Source organism: Bidens hawaiensis, unplaced genomic scaffold (genome assembly GCF_021521415.1).
Source record: "Bidens hawaiensis isolate Kalapana, Puna unplaced genomic scaffold, B.hawaiensis_p1.1 tig00044921_1, whole genome shotgun sequence".
Classification (NCBI taxonomy): domain Eukaryota; kingdom Viridiplantae; phylum Streptophyta; class Magnoliopsida; order Asterales; family Asteraceae; genus Bidens; species Bidens hawaiensis.
The window spans coordinates 70,799-90,362 of NW_027497996.1; positions in this window are offsets into that span (position 1 = coordinate 70,799).

The window sequence follows — 19,564 nt, forward strand, 5'->3', positions numbered from 1 at the left end:
ATTATTTTTCAAGTCTGTTACTTCGTAAGAAGTTCATTTGCTATGTTTAACAGAAAATTGATCCAACCTTGGAAAATGATAGTTATACTGATTCTGTGTGCTTAACTAGTGAAGTTATTAGGCTTAAAAGGCTTTAGAACAGTCATTGTATGTCATGGTAACTTTTTAATGGTGCGTAAAAGTAGATGTGATACAAACTAAATTTACTTGATTTTACGTGGAAACTCCTTAAGAGTTTTGCATGTCTTCATATATATCTTTCCGAATGATAGGCAGAAAAGCGATTACCCAGTCATACACGAGCCCGTAAGTGTTCTGATTCCCGTGAAGATAGCGTCTCAAGATACTGCAGTGATCCAGATTCGGGACTTGCAGTTAATTTCTACTTTGAAGTCTATGTTTATTCAAAAAAAAAAAAAAAAAATTGGAGTTATTGAAACATTTTAGAGATGACAAAATCAAGACTTCACAATCATTGAGTAAGAGAGAAGAACGAGAAGCAGATCAAGAATACTTACAAGTTTAATCAGACACTATGGGTCGAAGTCAATTCGGGGTGACTTGGGGAAAGCCAAATACGCTTTAAGGATAGATAGGAGGCATCAAAATCTCTGAGTTGTTGCTCACTTAAATTTTGAGGCTTAATCGAACCTAACCCGTATCACAGAAACGATGAAAACCACTTTAAGTTATACCTGCTTACAACCTGTCTCTATATGTCATAATACAGCTAAACACGGATCTATGTGACAGTCACGTAATTAGTATGATTCCTGTTCGGATCTTTTCTAAAAACGTGGTAGTCCCTAACTAGACTGAAATTTGATCCCTTATACTTTAAATTTTTTAAGTTTTTGTACTTAGATAGTTTTATGATTTTTTAACTGGTTACTTGGACTTGATCGTGTCGTTTAGTTCTTAAAGGAAAGTTTTATAACTTGATTGGAAAAATGTTAAACTTATAAGGTTAATTTCTGTAAATATATAGGCGATGTTGTTGAACAGGCGAAGTTGTGGATAACTTCGCCTAGGCGAAGTTATCCGTAACTTCGCCTGTATAACAGATCCCCTATATAAAGAATACTTAGAGTCAAACTGTTCATTATTCAGCGAACTTATATCCACCGTTTTTTCACAGCGAACTTGTTATTACAAATCCATACTTGTTAACTTGTTCTTCGATTTCAAACCGATCTAAAGGTTGTTTGGGTTCTTTTATCTGATGTTATATGTTCTTTGATTAATCTAAGGTTGTTTCGACAACCGGGTAATAACCTCGGACGACCGACCATTAAACCCGATTTCAAAACTCGTTTTCACGTGGTCATGTACAAACTGATCGTCAACCTATTGTTAAAAGCTTGAGTTTAAAAGTCCTAAATCGTCAAAATACCCAGAAAACCTCAGATCTTCATGCTTGAATCATTCGAACTGTCGCCGTTTCAGATTCAGGCGAAGTTATGGTTTAGGCGAAGTTATCCGTAACTTCGCCTGAAGCTTAAGTTCGCCTGAGGCGAAGTTATCCGTAACTTCGCCTGAAACTTAAATTCGCCTGAAGCGATGTTGTGGTGAGGCGAAGTTATCATTAACTACGCCTGGACCTTTTTAACTTAATAATGATTAGACGAACTTAAAGCTGAAGCGAAGTTGTTCCCAACTTCGCCTCATCTTTAACTTCGCCTATACAGAGTTTATCACAACTTCGCTCATGGTAACCAGCGAACTTGTGTTATTCATTAACGTTTATCTAACTTGGTTCGTTTGTTGCAGATATGGCTGCAGTAGCTGGTGCTGGAGGTGCAGGAGGAGACGATGGTGATAACCAACGGCAATTTTTCCCGGGTCACAATATGTACATCACCCTTGACCCGGAAGCGAGCGGCGTTGAGGATTACCGCCAGATTATTACTTTCCTCATACGCTCGAGGATTTTTCATGCTATCACGACGACTCTGCCGATATCCTTACCAAATATCGAAGACTTTTGGCAGACGGTAGAATACGATTGTCGTGTTGAGCCCCCGGTCATGCGAGCGACTGTGAACAATCAACAGGTTCAGTTCAATTCTGAACAGATTCGGGTGGCATTACGGTTTGGAGAAGAGACGAGGGACGACCCAACTGAGTTTGTGGCTCCGTTTCGTGATGGAGCGTTTCTCCGAATGGGCTATTCTGGTCCATTAGGCGATTCACAGAGACGGAAGGGTTTTCTACTTGGTCAGTGGCGCTTCCTTATGCACGTCATTATAGTTTGCATGTCAGGAAGGAAGGCGGGCACTGACGGTATGGGTGCGACCATGCAGTCCGCAATGACTGCACTACCTTACAATAAACGCTATAGTTTTAGTCAGATGGTCTTTTACGAGATTGACACACAGAGGAGGGCGATGGCTCGGGAGCGGTTCATTATGTATCCACGTTTCATCCAGATGATATTGAACCATGTGGCTCCGAATCTACCTCAGAGACGACCGATCAGATACGTGGAATCTGTGAGCAAACGTATCTTTGCTCAATGCCGCACTTCGAGAGCGAGGAGCAACCCTGAACGTCGTCCAAGGCATACTCCACTGTTTGGGTTTTTAATCAACCCAGAGTATGTTCCTGCTGGTGGGGACGAGTTCAGAGATCCTCAACCGCGACAGGCAAGAGCAACTCAAGCTGCATCTGCTGTGCCTGTTGTGTCGGCTGCAGAGGATATAGATCTTGATGCTATCTTTGGAGGTCAAGGTTATTTCGATATGGATCAAGTTGATACACATGAAGAGGTGCAGGTCTCTGCTGCTCAAGGTTCGGTTGTGAGTGTTACTAGAGCAGCTACGTCGATGGCTGACTCAGATTTGGATGAGATCATGAATGAGGGGAGACGGTTGATGGTGTCTCGAGAGAGAACGTTTGGGAAGAGAAAGAGAACAGAGGATGATGATGAGTCAGAAGAGGAAGAAGATATACATAAGCTGATACGACGTTTAAGACGGGAAAGGACAAGTGCAGGTATGGGAGCTGGAGAGACTTCAAGGATGGTACGTTTTGCTCCGGCTGCACTGTCTGGTATGTCTATCGTTCCTACTTCTGTACAGGTTACAAGTACAAGCGCTGCAGATGTTCCCGTGGTGGCTACATCATCTGCTGGCATTCCATCTACCACTTCCATCCAGATGACGACTCCGGAGATCGTGTCTCTACCACCTCCAACGCTTACTCAGTCGGTGGTTGCTGCACGATTTGTAGAGTCAACGGTCGTCACTACTGCAGGGTTATCAGGTATGGTACCACCTGCGGTTACGCCTGCTTCTGATGTCTCGCCTACGCCTATGTCAGACTCAGAGAGAATAGCTTCACTAGAGCGGATCGTGGCAGAGCAATCGAAGAGTATTCAATGCCTAGTAGAAGCAAATCAACTACAGTCATCCCTCCTGGTTGAGCATGGGAAAATTATAGATGCCTTGAAGGAGTTCTTGGCATCTCAGGGGGAGATGAGCTGTAAGGGCGACGAGATAAGGACGAAAAGAAGAAATGACCGAGACGATGATCCCAATGCATCGAAAGATGCAGGTGGTGAGCTGCCAAGAACTTCTCAAGCTCTTGGTACTTCCACAGCTCAGGGGGAGTCTGCCGACGCGGCTGGTGGTTCTGGTGATGATGATGTGGTGTTGGTTGATGATGACGTGATTGATGCGTTGAGGGAACTTGACGATGATATGTTCAGTGACGATGTGTTATTTGATGAAGATGTGCTGCCGAGTGATGTGATTGAGAAGATCGGTGAGCAGATTGAGATTGAGAATGAGATTGAGGAAGGAGAGATAGTAGAAGAAAATGTCGAACATGACATTCCAGAGGTTGAGAAGTCCAATATGGGTGATCAGACGGCAGTTGAAGATACTGAATGGGAAGAGCAGCCGAGGTGGAAGGAAGGATATGCTCAATGGTTCGTCAAAACAAAGAAACCGGCAGTCCCTACCATGTTCAAAAAGAGTTACAATATTAAGGGCTATGCTGAAGCAAAGAAAGGGATTATATGCTGGATTTATGATGAGCAGTTGCGGCTCTTCGTGATTAAACGATATGATGGAGTTCAGTACCTTAGAAGAATGTTGAGATCGTTAAACACAATGCCTGAATGTGAGGTTAAAGACTTAGCCAGATTGGGATTGATCAATCGAAGTGACGATAATATGGCTAGAGTCATAGGGAAAATCGTATGGAAAGAGAGCATAAAGGAAAAGAAGTTTGAGCTGTTGAAACCACAGAAAGGGAAACTTGTTGAAGACAAGGATAGAGGTTTGAGAGCTGATGGAAAGCCTTGGATGGTTATGAAGTATAAACCAATCCGGTGCCTTAAAGAAGTACCGATGAAGCTTATGCCCAAGGATGTGCTCAAAGACCTAAAGTGGTGGTTCGTTGATTGTGAGACAGCGGAGGCAGTGATGGAAGATGAGGATGAACAAGAGATCCTTAGAGTTTACGATCCGATGCATCTTGTTAACTTATCGCAAGCTGATCTGAAGATGCTTAACGAGAAGAAAATCTTTTATATTCCAGCTTGGAAGGACGAAGCAAGAAAGTATCAACGAGTTGTGTCGGTGTGTGTTAGAGAAGGAGTGCACGCTTGAAGTTACAGGATTACGAGACAAGAGCTAAAAGATCAAGATATGAAGCTACTGCCAAGGGGGAGTCTGTTGGTGCATAAATGTCAGTAGTTCATATGTTTAGTGTCTGTAATCGAGTCTGTAATATTGTTTATGTATTTGTTTGTTTAAAGCGAAGTTGTTGACAAGTTCGCTTAGGCGAACTTGTTAACCAAGCAAAGTTGTTGACAAGTTCGCCTAGGCGAACTTGTTAACCAAGCGAAGTTATGGACAACTTCGCCCGAGGCGAAGTTGTCGTGTATTTATACAGGTTACGGATTATCGTTTTAGAGTTAGTTAAAAGAGTTCGAGTTCGTGTAATTCAGTGAGTCAAGTGACGTGAGGTCGAGAGTCTGTAACTGTGATTATATCACGTGTTGAGTTATTAATATAACGTGTGTTTGTTCGTATCGTATTCGTGTGTTCGTGTGTTTGTGTTCTACGTCCGTAACGATCTACACAGGGATTCCGCACCTGTGTATATCGGGATATCTCGTGTGATCCGTCCAGGGAACCTACAGCTCGTCCCCATCACGAATGCTCGGCCTCTCGCCGGATTGGACGACGATGCCTGACCCGTGGTTTGCCTCCCGTTTCCTCCCTGGTTCAGTTTCGGACAGTGTCTTTTGAAGTGATCCGTGCTGCCGCATTCATAGCAAGCACGGCTGGTGGTCACCATTTGGTTTCCTTGCGGGTTTTGCTGTCGGGCTGGTTGGGTCTTAAATGGCTGCGCACGGATAGGTTGCGGTTGTCGGTTCAGGTTGTTCAGGTTTGTCCTACATCTCGGTGCGGAGTGCCCTTCCCTGCCACACCGATGGCACACTACCACCCTGCACTCGCCACCATGTTGGTAACCGCATTTCCCACACCTGGGAAACGTCCTTCTCTGCGGTTCCTGCCTTCCGCCCGAACTAGTCATGGCGTAGTTCTGGGCAGAGGGCCTAGCACGTTTATTTTGCTGCTTTTCCTGGATCCTATAGTCATGTGTACCCCGTTTTCCCCCAGCGGATTCTCCTGCCACCTTCAGTGACCCGCTCCTTATGAAATCATATGTGACGATACCAGCCTGCGTCACCGCACCCTCATACGTCCGGTGTCCCCCAGAATTGACTATACTCCTTACAACTGGAGTTAGTCCCCAAATATAACGCTCAACCCTCTTCGAATCTGGGGTGACCAACCACGGCACTAATCGCGACAGCTCATTAAACCGGTTCGTATAACCCAAGTGGTCCGCCCTCTGCATCTCTAGGTTCCACAATTCATTTTCTAATTTCTGCAATTCGTTTTTCGGGCAGAAATGTTCCAGTACAAGAGCCTTGAGCTCTGTCCAGGTCATGCGGTTTGTCACCGCCTGACCGCGGGTCTGCACTATGGTGTTCCACCATGTCAAGGCATGGTCCGTGAATGTGCAGGTAGCATACTTAACAACGCAATCCTCGGGGCAGTTGCTAATGTTCACAACGGATTCTATTTTCTCGATCTATTTAACTAATCCATTTGGTCCTTCAGACCCGCTAAAGTCTAGGGGCTTGCACAACATAAAGTCTTTGATTGAACATCCCCTGGATGCAGGAATCGGTTCAGTACGGTTCGTCTCTACAGTAGGTATAGGGCCATTACTGTCTGTAACGACCACCCTAGGCGGTGCGTCATTACTCGGAATCGTGTTATCGTTCTGTGGAGGATTAACATTTTGTTCCCCGTCATTATTGGTGGTCGTTTGATTGCTCGGAGGGGTTGGATAGGTCGAATTGTTAATACTGGCGGCGATGCGCGATACTATATCCGGTATCGCCGCCTCCAACTGTCGAGCAATCAAACGGCTCACATCCACTTCCGACATTTGAGCTGATCGTTTTGGTGCCATTCTACACAACATTCAGAAAAATACATGTAATTAATACAAATTCCAATCATAAAACACAACACACATTCCATTCATTAATAAACATCAGTACATATTACATCAACGTCAGTTCACATACTTTCCTGTCATCATTACATAGGTTAAGTTTTCATACATAGGGCCTATGTCGGCATCATCTCGACATAACCCACAATGGGTCAGTGCTTGAATGATACCCAAAAGTATCTATAATGATATACCCCAAAAGAGACCCCCTAAGGGCCAGTGGTTGTATTATAACTACCCAAGATTCACTCTATGTTAGCATCACCACTAACTGCTTACACAGAGTATCAAAAAAAAAATCCCTGTCTACTCCTATCCTAACACATCTAATTACGGTGGTATACCAACCCCACCAACACAGCCACCAACACCACCATCACAGCCAACATACCCCGGATCCGCGTCTCCATCCGGCCGATCATCCACTGGGAGTATGAGCACTCCCTCTTCAACTGCGCAATCGCATACTGGTGGTCCAGTATGCAGTCCCCCAGATACATCCGCCTCTGCACTCCCACTGTCAAGGCGGCGGAGTGCTCATTCACCTGCTCGGTGAGCACTCGAAGCCATGCCGCCGCGTCCCTTTCCTGCCTAGGGAGACCCCACACAGGTGGAGCCACAGGCTCGGGCTGGGAGCGGGAGGACTCGCCCCGACTGGTAGCAGGTCTGGGTGGGGGAGAGGTCGGTGGGACATGCGGGACACTGATCCGCGCCGTGAGGCGGGGTCCGAATCCGGGAGGGATAGGGGTGGCCTGTGGTGCGGGTGGGGTAGGGGATCTGACAATCCTGACTGGGGAGGACTGGCTAGAGCTCCTACGACTAGCCTCGCTAGGCTCAGAGCTGGATGATATGCGTAGACTCCCAGAGTTCCCGGAGCTGACTTCCTCCGGGTCCTCCTCCATCGATAAACTATGAGTTCTCGACATTCTTACCTGCACACAAGTTAACAAACATATAGTTCTTTCCATAGTGTAAATCATAATCAAATTAATATACACTTACTTATACAACTTTGCCACATAACAATATTATCATATATTTACACATATGTTGCCAATTTTACCTATTAAAGTCCCCCGTGACTTCCCCTGAATTCCCTCGTGCGGACAAGTCTGTTATTATGTTCCGGACCATAATAACTCACTTGTCCATCCAAGTTCATCCCTATCTCGTCACAATAAATTATTAGTTGATATTCAGATCCTATAACACTTGAGCTACTGGTTATATTTTAGGTATCTTTTAAAGACATCCTAATTCTTTATAACCAATGGCTCTGATACCAAGTTCTGTAACACCCCGTAACCGCAGCGGAAACGTAAACGGGATGCCACAGACACGTCTGATATCAACAGCATTGCTTATAAGGAAAACACCACTACATTAATTTAAACGTATTACATTGTTCCGAGTTTCGTTACCGTCTAGGCGTTATCACATAAGTTTTACCGATAGTACATTAACATATTTAATACAAAATATAGATCCTTAAGCTTCCACAAAATAGCACACATCATCAAGCACGTATCACTTATTCCAATTTGGGTTTACCTAGAAAACATGTAAAGAAAACGGGTCAACTACGAATAGTTGGTGAGTTTCACTAATTTAAGTAAACCAGGACAAATCATTATAATAATCATAAATTAGCGATGTAATTATGCTGAGCCCACAAGTGAAACCTCTGTTAACCCAGAAGCACACCCAAAACCCCTGGGGACACTGTTAACCCAGAAACACATTTAATAACCTCTGGGGACACTGTTAACCCAGAAACACATCTAATAACCTCTGGGGACACTGTTAACCCAGAAACGCATTTAATACCCTCTGGGGACACTGTTAACCCAGAATCCCATTTAATAACCTCTGGGGACACTGTTAACCCAGAACACTGTTTCGGGCCTTACAATTTTAGCAACTCAGACAATTACCATCTTAATACATTACCGTACGATTCCCGTACAACAAACATTAAATAAATACATTCATTTCCATGCGATCAGCATGTACTTAAACATTTTGATAGAAACATGCTTTCCGCCCCGGGAAAATATTTAAAACAGTTCAGTAAAAAGGGGCTCGTGAAACTCACCTTCTCGTGAGTCAGTATGTAGTACAGTGTACAGCTATGAACCTGAATCTGTAATATGATACCTAAGTCGTTACTATACAATTTCCATAAATTAAATCCGTGTCAACCGGTACATCTGGGGACACTGTTAACCCAGTACTGTACTTGATCCGGGGACAATGTTAACCCAGAGACACTTCTCAGGACTCAGATTGTGATATCTCTTAGAGTTTATCCGTCAAAATTATTATTATAATGTTTTCCCCGTTTTGCGTGCCTAGCACGGTTATCCGTTTTTATGTTTCAAAATGAGTTTGGTCACACATGACCCGAAAATAGTTGTTACTGATATTTTAATTAAAGTGGTGAAATTAGAGCTCGGTTTAGACACCCCGTTTGGCCGCGGGGCCCGTTTCCGTCTTTAATACACCGGATGCTGTTAAATCGGGTAAAAATACCCAAATCATCCGAATTATTTTCGGATGATTTATTTTTACTTGATTAACTTAGTTTCATGAAAATAGTCCATTTTTAAGGTTTTTATACACCGGTCAGCTCGCTTAGGCGAACTTTGCCGGTTTACGCGTTTTAAGCTTTAAAAGTTTGTTTTTATGTTTCTTTTTAGCACAAATAATTATCTGTTTAGTCTCGGATCTTGAAATTTTGCACAAACCACTTTCTGACAGTAAGGAATTTTATAAAAATATTTCCAGAATTAATTTTTATATTTAACATTTATTTATCTATTTTTAAACGTCATTTAAACACCAAATATGTCGAAAATACCAAACGACCTTAGAAAAATCCCAAATTTTTCTGGGATGACCCCTGCCATCCACATAGTTCCCTGTAATTTTTCCAGAACCAAAATCTCATTTTTCATGCCATTTTCACTAAAACCGAGCTAGAAAACCCTAGAACTCGTTTTACCGAAACGCCTACTTAGACTTCTCCAATGGACCTGAAATTTTGTGTGTGACTTTTACATGTTATTAAAAGCTTATCTGGAATTTTCCAGAATTTTTCATAATGTTTAGCTATTTTTCACTATTTTTAGCCAAAACCGAGCATTAAATTCACCAAATATTCATCCTTTATCCAAAAATTACCAAATATTCACAGATCTCATATTTTCATGTGTAGATCATCTCTGTGAAATTTCATGACCCAACTCTAAGTCTATCACAATCTGTCCAAATCATATAAATCATACGAAAAACCGAACTACCTTGTGTTTCTAGCTTTAGATCGCAAAGATCTTGCTTTCTAGCCTTTGCTAGCAACTAGATATAACACCTACAAGCACAATAACACCACACCAAGCAAGTTATACCCACAATCAAGCCATTTCTTTCATGGTTTCGGTTAAGACATCAAAACAAAGATTTTAACCGTAAAAATTCGTTTTTGACTCTTTTAACTCCTTTCTTGGACCAAGATCCCTGTATAACTTGTATACATCACTTGATCATGCAAGAATCGGTTTCATCTCGGGTTTTCACCCATTTTTCATTTGAAACCTCATTTTCTTGTAAATGACTCGAGAAAAGAAGATGAACACGACTATAATCCGGTCTTTACCTCGGTTTCTTGGTATAAATCGAAGAGAGGTTGGATGAATGTTGGAAGGATGGAGAGAATTTGGGAGATTAGGTTTTAGAAAAAAGAAAATGAAAGGGATGAGGGGGTTACCCTTATCCGATCGGAACATATTGGGTGTGGGGTGGGGCCCACACCTTCAATCTTGGCCACACATTCGGATTGTGTAATCCGAATAACGTTGTGGATAATCTGGTTCAGTTCGTTTTTCGGTTAAACGTTTAATTCGACTTAAAACGAGGCTAAAACGGTCGTTTTTCGGCTTAAAAATGAAATTTATATAAAACCGATTTAAAAACTTTAAAAACTTAAACCATGACATTTATTGACTTAACACATCATATTGTCGGTAATTGTGCATCTTTTTCGGCTTGATCGATCGCCTCTTGCTTGGTTTGGTATTAAAGGTTTCGTTTAACGTACCGACGTACCATTAAATCGAAAACTCTTTTCTGTGCTTTAATTCACTTATCCCGAAGCTTTAATACTTCGTAAACATCACTAAACATTATATATTTCGTCTATAATGTAATCTCCGATTCATTCGGGTTTCAATAACCGTCAATCGGTTAACCGTACTTCCAATACGATTAACGGTATAATCGAGTATAATTCATACCGTGAATCATACATACTCGTATATACACATTATAATTCATATATTCAGTATTAAATAACACGTAAATAGTATATACCGGCTAGGGTATACCTGAATTTGCCGGAATCGTTACACAAAAGTGGTGACGGGGATAATTTTTGCAATTTAGTCCCTAAACTTTAGGATTGGGTACACAAGTGGATAAATGTTAGCTAGGGGTGGATTTTGTACATAACTCATAGTTAAATAGATAAATAACAAAAATAAATCAATAAAAGAAAAATACATATGTTTAAACGGCGCGATAATTTATTTAGCGTTGAACGTTCGAATTAATTATAAATAAAAATAATCATAAATGATATATGTGTTGGGTTTCGAATTCGAAAAATAACAAATGTCACAGTATTCACAACAGTTTGAAAATTTCGTCCTGAAATTATAGAAAGATATAACATAAAGAAAGAAAGTAAGTGTCAAGAGATTTTTTTATATATATAAAAAAATAACATAGATCTTCAGGTGACCCAAATAACGCTACAAACGGAAGGCATGATAAGGACACTTATATATAGGATGTATCAGTGGCGTATCCACCATGCCCTTATCACGTTGATATTTGTACTGTTACCCAAAATCACCTTAGGTTCCGAGTTATGACACACAACCGTATTCACCATGAGTTCCATGCGAGGATTTCGATAATTATGCGTGCACTCATAATTATTTAGATCGTCGAATAATGCACATGGTTTGTCCCGTTGTGCGGGTTTGAAAATATGGGTAAAAGATAACTCCTTTTTTTTCTTTGATATTTAAATAGAATCATTTGATCAAGAGTAATTAACATATAGATAAATATGGGAAATTTAATGATCATAAATAACTAGTAAATAATCTTAAGAATAATAATAATAAATAAATAAAATAAAAATAAATATAAACGAAATTGTTGAAGTTAACCATCGAAAGTGATAACAACAAAATGAAATAAATAGATAGAGCAAAATTATATAAGTTACACCTACGATGTAGAGAAAATACTTGTGACGACGACAAAATTCACGCAATAATCGATTCACACAATAAACCAATCACATGACTTATGAATATAATAATAGTTGAGGGTTGAAACCAAGATTATAAAATCGATTGGATGAGATAAGAGTACCATGAGAATGTGGTGAGTTTGGAGGGTTTGGGTAGTCATGTATTAAAATATCGAAATAAAATTTGCACATGTGACTCCTATTAGATAACTATGTACAACACATGTCCATAGTCCCAATTTCCAAAGAGTATGTAGGAATCGGTCATATGTAGTTCATTATACAAATAAGGTGCTATTAAATTACCATGCGCATAGCCATGCAACATAGTCCCGGTAAAAAACCGGTCATTGACCTCTTAAATCATGATAATAAATTGTGTAACAATAAATAGTGCAATAATGGACAATATATGAATAAATGAGAGATTGAATACTATTATATATAACCATAATTCTTATTTATAACAAAACTTGAAATCTAATGAAGTTAATACATTAGATTTAAATGAAAAGAACTAAATAAATGAAACGTCTTTTGCGTAGCATGTCTTCATAAAGGGTTAGGCTAAACTTGGGAACCATTGATGTAACACACTTGTCCTTGAGTAGCTTGGTCACTTGAGGTTGATTGGTTAATCGGGGTTTGGTTGACTTGAATTGGTTGAATGGTTTGGACTTGAATTGCTTGGATGGGTTGAGCTTGAATTGGATGAAGTTGATTTCTTGGGCTTGGTAAGCTTGATATTAAGCGATTTGGGTTGGTTAGGATTGAATTTGGTTCATGTGTGCGAGTCTTGGGCATCCATTGCGATAATGGTTAGGGTCTCCACAATTGTAGCAAGCACTCATAGTTGAGGGTGATTGAGTATAAGGTAAGGGTTGGGTAAGAGGTGAGATAAATGGTTGCATCATGAGTTGGTTGCGTTCACGGCATGTGGTAAAGAGGTGACCAAATCGATTGTAATGGGTGCATTGTCAACACTTGAGGTTAGGCGAATGGTGAAAGTTACACGTATCACATAATGGGTGGGGTCCTATGTAGGGCTTCTTGGTGGGTTGTGTTTGCGATTGGGTCAAGACATAGTTTTGGGAATTGGAATTTCTTTTATTGTTGCGGTAGTGGGTAGAGCTGTTGTTGTTGTGCTTGAAAGATTCGGGCTTAGGTTCTTTAGTGGGCTCGGATGCAGCCTTATCATTGGGCTTCTTGGAATTTTTCCGCGTCAAGGTCCCGGCCTTAACGTGGTTTTTGGTGAGGGTACCAGCTAAAGTGATGGCATCATGGAGGGTTTGAGGGTCACGAATTAGGACGGAATCTTGGATTTGCATAGGCAAACCTGAGATGCACTTGTCGATTGAACGTTCAAGGGGAGTGACCATATGAGGGATGAGAAGGCTCAGTTCATGGAAATGATCGTTGTAGATGGCGTCATTTCCACTTTCTTGTTTCAAACTCCAGAACTCCTCTTCCAACTTCCGAAGCTCATGTTTTGGGCAAAACTTCTTGAGCATGAGTTTCTTGAGGTCATCCCATGGCAAGGCCATGGCAACCTCAGTGCCAAACGTGCACTTCTCAACGTTACACCAACTGAGGGCATTTTTCTTGAGCATGCTCGAGGCGTAAGTAGTTTTCTTGTCCTCAGGACATTCACAATGAAGGAATATGCTCTCCATTTCTTTGAACCATTGGAGGAGAATGGTAGCACCGTCGATACCGAAGTATTCGGGCGGGTTGGCACTCTTGAATTGTTTGAGGGGGTAAGCAATTGAGTTTGGAGTTGTGGATGATGAAGAAGCATTCACAGTTTGCAATTGAGAGATGATCGTTGGGAGGGCTTCCACGATTCCCTTGGTGATGCGGGATGACATGCTACGTCCCGAGTTGCTGGTGCGATGGTTACGGTTGATAAGGCGGGAAGAAGACAAGCTACAATGATGACACGTGAAAAAAAAATTATTATGTTTTGGGGAAAGAATTTTGTATATCTATGTGAAATTTCGAGTTTTGTGAAAATTCATGAGAATACAAAATAAAATTTTAATAACCTTAACTTAGAGTATTGATGAAACTGATAATTTGAGAAAATATTCATTTTTAACAAAATAGAAAGATTTAAACAAAAATCTCATCGTTGATATAAGAGTGTGATCGTCACATGACCACGTTTGATACAATGAGGGTAGCAGACTCGGGTACGTTTGGTGTGATATGCTTTGGCCTAATAAGTTCCACACCCTTACTGAACACTCCAGGAAGGCAAGCAGGTCTCGCGGTTGATTGAGATTTATGCGCATTGCACTTCCTTAGGCTCGCAAGCCTTGGTTTCAAGGGTTCGGTAAACAAGCGCGTCCCTCTTACAGTTACTACATATCCATCCCACGAATCATCCTCAAGGAGGGAGGTGAAAAAGGCGGGGTTTCTTAAGGAATTTCCCATATTATTTAAAAAAAATCGTCCTAAAGTTTTGAAAACAATTTTGAGAGCGAGGCATAGCCTCGGATTAAGTGTGTGATTTTGTGTACAAGAATAATATTAAATCATTAAATAGTATTTAAGCTACTGCAATCAATATTATAATTCAGGATGCAAACACGTAAAGGCATATCACGTATAGGGACCCTAAGCATGCTACTAGGTCGTTATATCTAACCACCTATCTTATAGCCTTCGGCTCTGATACCAATCTGTCACAACCCAACCAAAGGCGGAACATGCCGGGGCGTACCGTATTGATTGGACAGTAGCTCATAAGACACTAATTAAAGTGACGATAATTATTTAATTCATTAATATCAAAACAAGTACACAATTATAATAATCAAAACAATTACATCATATTTATTGTTTGGATAAATATCCTAAGGTAAAAACTAATATCTTCAATCTTGATCAATGTAAATTACTTGTACCTGTAGCATGTATAAAAATAGAGTTTGCCAACACGAATGTTGGTGAGAATACATAAGTTTTAGTTGAGATACATATATAGATAAAAACCAAAATTCATATGTTAATGTTGAGCATCACAATTCCCATGAAAAATGTAAAACAACTAAATAGATGTGGACCCGTTCCTATTGATACGAAATCAAAGTACTTGGGTAAGTGTATGATCATACTAGATGATGATAGATGAGGATGAGATACCAACCACCAAAATAAAATATGCTATACGCTCAATACCCATTCCTATCTCGTTTTCTCTCTTAGTCCATTTGTTAATTTGTAGTTTTCCAAATATTACACTTGTTAGGATTTGACTTTGCTACCTCTCGAGCGCGATGCTTATTCTCCTACCAATCTAAACGTATTTATTCATTTACTTATTCTCTAAGGTGAGTTTACATATCCCCCTTTTTCATCTTTTAAATTTTGGGGCGGAACATGCCGGGGGACGTAATGTATTGATTGGACAGTAGCTCATAAGACACTAATTAAAGTGACGATAATTATTTAATTCAATAATATCAAAACAAGTACACGGTTATAATAATTAAAACAATTACATTATATTTATTGTTTGGATAAATATCCTAAGGTAAAAACTAATATCTTCAATCTTGATCAATGTAAATTACTTGTACCTGTAGCATGTATAAAAATAGAGTTTGTCAACACGAATGTTGGTGAGAATACATAAGTTTAAGTTGAGATACATATATAGATAAAAACCACAATTCATATGTTAATGTTGAGCATCACAATTCCCATGAAAAATGTAAAACAACTAAATAGATGTGGACCCGTTCCTATTGATACGAAATCAATATATTTGGGTAAGTGTATGATCATACTAGATGAGGATGAGATACCAACCACCAAACATAAAATAAACAATTAAGCACATAGAGCATTATCATAGAGCATGCAATAATCACACATAAACATATATTGAATTGTGTTATGAATAGATGAATAAATAAAAATGGGTAATTTAAATAGGGTATACATGCCACCCCCAAAATTTTGAAATATGAAAAAAGGGGATATGTAAACTCACCTTAGAGAATAAGCAAATGAATAAATACGTTAAGATTGGCAGGAGAATACGCGTCGCGCTCGAGAGGTAGCAAAGTCAAATCCTAACAAGTGTAAAAACGGGAAAACTACAAATTAACAAATGGACTAAGAGAGAAAACGAGATAGGAACGGGTATTGAGCGTATAGCATATTTTATTTAAAGTTAAAGATTAATAAAGATTACTTATAACTTAATATCGCATAAAATATATCTGTTTATAAAATATGCGTACTTATAATATTTAAGCGGTAACAATATAAATACCATTTGTTTATAAATTACCTAGCCAAATTATTATGTAAAATTATATTATATACCTTAATTTACGTATTCTAAATAAACAAAATCTTTTTAAATATTCATTACAAAAACCCTTATAAACTTTTAATAACTATTATACATATATTTATATATATAGATATATGTGTGTATATATATATATGTTTATAGTTTTAACCGAGATTCGGAAAACAACGAGTTAGTATGTTGGTTTTAATAAAATATAACTGGTTATAAAATACTTGTACTTATATTATTTAAGCGGTAACAATATATATTTATTAAAATGCCATTTGTTTATAAATTTGCTAGCCAAATTATTATGTAAAATAATATTATATACCTTAATTTACGTATTCTAAATAAACAAAATCTTTTTAAATATTCATTACAAAAACCCTTATAAACTTTTAATAACTATTATACATATATTTATATATATATATATATATGTATATAGGGAGAGGATCATGAGAGAACTCCATTTTATGGAGAGAATAAGAGAACTAATAATGAAGTATTTTTAATTTAATTAAAAAAATATTTTTAAAATTTTTTTTCTTTCATCCTTCTTATATGTTGTTATTCTTCACCACCAAAAAAATAAAACTAAAAAAAATAACAAAAATTAACGAGTAATGCATATATGCAATACACCGACTTTTTTTATAATGCATATGTGCAATAGTGTGCATTTTGATATTTGAAATAATGTTGAATAGCATTTATATAGTTGTTTGTATTGTTTATTTGCAATAGTGTTATATTATATACAAAAATTAAAAAAAATCGATATAGTGCATATGTGCATTAGTGTTGTATTACATATATGCGATAATGTGTTTTGCATACAATTATTAGTGTCGTATTTGCATATATTCAATAGTGTGTATTGGATAATGCAATTGTGTTGTATTATATGCAGTAAAACACTATTGTATATATGTAATAGGTATTAGTGCACATATGCACTACAGTACTACACCGACAAGTTTTTTTTTTTTGTTTTTTTTGTTTTTTTTATGGTCAATATCATCTTATTAGAATGAGGAAAGAAAAAAAAATCACAAAATAATTTTTTTAAATAGTTAAAAATAGTTCTTTACTACTTCTCTAGTTCTCTCTTTAAGATGAGTTCTCTCTAGATCCCACCCCTGTGTGTGTATGTATATATATATATATATATATATATATAGTTTTAACCGAGATTCAGAAAACAACGAGCTAATATGTTGGCTTTAATAAGATATAAATTATTTATAATTTATTAAGGTTTTAAATTATTGAAATTGATTAGTTTAACAAAAATACTAAAATTAAAGGCAAAACGGGGTGGCAGGGGGTCGAACCCGCAACCTCCACCCCGGGATTCAAGTGACTTAACTAGTTGAGCCATCCAACATCTTGCAACAATACCCAGAACCCAAATAATATAATCATAAGCAAACATCAACATATTTGGCTAAGCACCCCTCACGAAATCAATTGATCCAAATATGTTAATGTTTATCCAATAAGCCTTAGGGCTTTTAATCTACACAACATCGCGATTCTAACCATGTATACAATTACCTCTAACAACGATCATAGGTGGGTGAACGAGATCAAGCAGGGCCGACGGTTTATTGATGAAAGAACGAGTTATAAAGAGTGAACTGGTCTAATTAAGTATAGGGGTTTAGGTCGTGATAGCTTAAGTGAGTTGTGGACGAGTTTAATTGAAACATAGACGATTTTATATATGGTTTTAGGAATCGAATGATCCGCAGTTCGTTTTTGGCATTGAGCTGTCAATTGGTTGTTTATTAACACAATTAAGGTATGATTTGGACGCGTTTTTGATCACTTAATGTTTATACAAAGTCAATTCCGTGATTCCAGGCCTTAATCGTGGGTCATGAAGCAAGGGGGGGGGGGGGCGACAGTGGTGACGGGAAAGGGAGAAAGAAGAGAAGGGTTTTGGATAATTTTTGCAATTTAGTCCCTAAACTTTAGGATTGGGTACACAAGTGGATAAATGTTAGCTAGGGCTGGATTTTGTACATAACTCTTATTTAAATCGATAAATAAAAAAAATAAATCAATAAAAGAAAAATACATATGTTTAAACGGCGAGATAATTTATTTAGCGTTGAACGTTCGAATTAATAATAAATAAAAATAATCATAAATGATATATGTGTTCGGTTTCGGATTCGAAAAATAACGAATGTTACATAACCCTAATTTGAAGTGCACACACTGTAATAAGATAAGGCTTAACATAGAAAGGTGTTTTGAAATTTTTGGATACCCACAAAGTTCCAGACCTAAGGGGGTATACAAACCAAGTGGTAGTTCTCTTAAAAGTGGTTCCTCTGATAATGCTTCACATAATTCACTTATTCCTAATCAAGTGACTAAATTGTCAGGTTTATTACAAGAGAAGTCTAATGAGGAACAACAAGGTGGTAATGTACGAGGTATTAACGGCTTCTCAAATTCACATATTATGAAAAATATTTTTAGTTTTAATAGTTGTCAAAGTTTATCAGCTGTAACTGGTTGGGTCATTGATTCTGGTGCAAACCAACACATGGTCAAAACTGATAAAATCATTATAGATCCAATTGATGTTTATGAATTTATCATAAGTATTAAACATGTGACATCCCATATCAGTTGGGAAGGAGAACTAAGCCTTCTTTATAAGGAGGTGGATACCTTCCCTATCATAAAGCATTTTGGGCGCTTAGTGGTAGTGGATGAGAGGAGAACTCCATAGTTAAGCGTGCTCAGGTGGGAGTAGTATGAGGATGGGTGACCACCTGAGCAACCAAAAGCAAATCCATGAGGCGATGGTGGTACGTCCCGGCCAAAGCGGACAATATTATGGTGCAGTGGTAGCTGGGCTGTTACAAAACATCAACGGATCAAATGTTTTGGTAACTAAAATTGGAAACCTAAAACTTAATAATGATGTTATCCTAAGCGATGTGTTTGTTGTACCAGAATACTATGTAAATCTTCTTTTAGTTTATAAACTTGCAAAGGATAATATAATGTCTGTTACCTTTAATGAGTCAAATTGTTTCATTCAGGAGTCACTCACAAAGAGAACCTTGGTGACTGGTAGCCAAATAGATGAGTTATATATATGTGGTGAAGATTCTAAATCTTTTAAAGTGTGTTCCAATAGTTTTGATCAAGTTAATCTTTGGCATGCTAGATTAGGCCATCTTGCTAGTCAAGTCTTAAATGTGTTAAAGATGATTTAAAAAGTAAAAGCTTTGATGAGTCTATTCCTTGTGATCTATGTCATCAAGCCAAACAACATCGTGAACCATTTCCTCTTAGTGATCATGTGTCACATAGTGTTGGTGAACTAGTTCATCTTGATGTTTGGGCTCCTTATAGGA